The sequence below is a fragment of the Lepisosteus platostomus genome, chromosome 5, assembly GCF_059453375.1.
Source record: "Lepisosteus platostomus isolate fLepPlt1 chromosome 5, fLepPlt1.hap1, whole genome shotgun sequence".
In the NCBI taxonomy this organism is placed as follows: domain Eukaryota; kingdom Metazoa; phylum Chordata; class Actinopteri; order Semionotiformes; family Lepisosteidae; genus Lepisosteus; species Lepisosteus platostomus.
In genome coordinates, this window is record NC_142615.1 from 10,573,366 (window position 1) to 10,576,268 (window position 2,903).

General features: G+C 51.2%; 1 non-coding gene across 1 annotated transcript; it reads left to right on the plus strand.

Moving 5' to 3' along the window:
* The first annotated feature begins 2,582 nt into the window (after positions 1-2,582).
* Positions 2,583-2,640, plus strand: LOC148663349 (U7 small nuclear RNA). Its single transcript, XR_015938889.1, has one exon. It is a non-coding gene; the product is annotated as a U7 small nuclear RNA (small nuclear RNA).
* Positions 2,641-2,903: the final 263 nt, after the last annotated feature.

Sequence of the window (2,903 nt, forward strand, 5' to 3'; positions counted from 1 at the left end):
CTGGGAGAGGAAGGAAGCTGCACGACTCCAGAGACAACTAGAGGAGGAGTACAGCTCGGCTAACGGGGGAGGAGCCTTCAATTCAGCCCGGGCACGGGACTTGAAGGAGAGGCTCCGCAAACTCAATCAGGTCCGAGGAGCTCAGAAAAAGAGGGTGATCCACAGCCTGAGACGGGGAGATGGAGAGGAAGTGCTGGACGAGAGCGACAAGGTAGAAGCGGCCACCGCTTTCTACACAGAGCTCTTTTCAGAAAAGCAGATGGAGGTGGAGGCAGGCGATGCTTTTCTGGAAGAGCTGAAGGCACGAGTACCGGAGGAGGTGAGGGAGGACTTGGAGGGTCCGATCGCGGCCGAGGAGCTGAAGGCGGCGCTCTTGTCCATGGAGAATGGCAAGGTGCCAGGGCCGGACGGACTCCCCAAGGAATTCTACACCTGCTTCTGGGACACCCTGGCGGCAGATCTGGTGGAAGTGGATCTTCCGCCGGGGGAAACTCGGAGACACCATGAGGGAGGGCATCATCTCCTCTTCAAGAGCCCTTAGCAGAGACGGTGAGACGGGACCCTGTCATCGACGGCCTGGAGATACCGGGAGGCGCGGGGGAAACCCTGAAGATCTCCCAGTACGCCGACGACACAACGCTGTTCCTGAGGTCGGACAGGGGGTTGAGGAGGGCCCTGCAGGTCATGGAGCAATACTCCAGAGCCTCGGGGTCGAAACTCAACCGCCGAAAGAGAAAACTGAAGTTCTTCGGGCCCTGGAAGCACAGGACGACAGCGCCGGAGGGTCTCAAGCTCTGCACGGAGCCCCTCAAAATACTGGGGGTTTCCTTCCAGAGCCAGGACAACGAGACCAACAACTGGACCAAGAGGATCGCCAAGGTGAATGCGAAGCTGGGTCTGTGGAAAACGCGGTCGCTGTCCTACACAGGGAAAGTGATGGTGTTGAAAGCAGACATCCTGCCGGCTTTGGTTTACCTGGCGGTGGTGTACCCGCTGCCGGCCAGACTCAGACGAGCGCTGCAAGGGATTATCTTCGGCCTCGTCTGGGGCGGCAAGTACGAGTACATCACTCGAAAACCGGATGTGTCAGCCGGTCGAGGAAGGGGTTCGAGATGTCCCACATTTCCCCCTGAAACTCGACTGCATCTTCTACTGCAACCTCTGTCGGGCGCTGCAGGAGCCCATTGGCCACAAGTACCAGTACTTTGTCAGGCTGTGGCTCTCCGTCCCGATGAGGCACTTGGTCCAGTGGTCAAACACTGGGCCCAAGGCAGAGAGGTGACCGAAGTTCTACACCCACGCTGTCAAGTGGAGCAGGAGGTACGAGGCCACGAGACAGCCAGAGCTCTGCACCAACCACAGAGCCCTGTACAAAGAGGTGAGGGGGCATTTGGTCGCTGACGAAAGGCTGCAGGTTCCCAGACAAGTCTGGGAAAGGACACAGCCCAAAGAACTTGACAACCAACTGAAGGACCTCAACTGGATGGCTGTGCACAAGAGACTGGCTACCAGAGAGGTCCTCTACAGACACTCGCTAACCAGGAATCCGCATTGCCCCCGGGACACGTGTTTTGTCGAGGAGACTCAGGAGCACGTGTTCTGGAGCTGCCTCTTCGCCAAGGTGGTGTGGGGCAGAATGGACAACATTATGCAACTCCTGGGAACGGATGCAGTGCTCAGTTACCAGTACATTCTGCTGGGGGCTGGCACCCACCAGACTGGACAAGGGGACACAGGACCTGTGGGGGCTGCTGCTGTCCCTCACAAAACAAGGACTGTGGAAGGCGAGGAACACTCTCATCCGGCACAACATAAAGTGGGGGGCGAGGGAGCTGGAAGAGAGGATCCTGGCGGACCTCAGGAGGAGGACGAAGCACCACGTCGCCAAATGGGGTTTCCCCACGGCGAGGGAGCGCTGGAAAGGACTTTGGGATATACAGGGATTAAAGGACGATAGCGAGTGGTAGGTTTGGAGGGACTCTCTTAATTGCACAAATCCGCCCCCACTTGCAAAGATTGATAACGGACAATCAATCTCCGTTCCGCCGTTGTTTTTTATTACATGGAGTGTTAATATGTGTGAGATGTTCCTTTTGAGATGTTTTTTTTTTTGTGGAATAAAGTATATTTTGTACAACAAAAAAATCTTATGACAAGGTTTACAAGTTATCTGTTGAACTACATTCTAATAGGTGTGGTCACAGTCCAGGTCATTTGTTTACGTTTTTGTTTCTGGAGCAACTGTTAGATGAAATGTGCTAATATGTAACCTAACTCCAGTGTGAATAACTAGAAGAGGGGAGCAGCTCCATTCCAGACCAAGGGAGCTTTGAGATTGGCTGGGCCAGATCTCTCATTTGCATATCTGATTTGGAAATATAACACTACACCCCCTTCTTGCATGGATTTAACTTGCACCCAAGAGTCCCATACTGTGTATTGCTACTTATTTTTTTTATGATAAGTGGTGATTAGCAGTTGACAGGTTTTATTTGTTGAATTATAAATGGTTTTGTATTATCACCCTGAATGGCCTGTACTCAAGGTTTGGTAGGGTATGTGTTTTCATTTCATTTACCAAATGGAATTTTTGCTCTTTTAGTATTTGTCTAGAAGGCTTTCTGAAGTCAGGAAGCCCATTTATTTGGTGAAAAAAGATTCTGTATTAATATTAATATTTCTCATACAACATAAATAGGGTCTTTTAGGAATAAAAAGATCTTGCACTTGGAAATCTTAATAAAGCTGTGTGCTTCCATACACTCGAGCAGTTTTGATTCCTAATATTTGACCTTAGGTGTGGGAACGGGTCTTTTTTGCCATTTGATTTCCAATTGATCAGCACAGTATAGAAAATAGACCCATAAAGCAACCTCAGCAGTGACAAATGTGCAAAAAGTGAT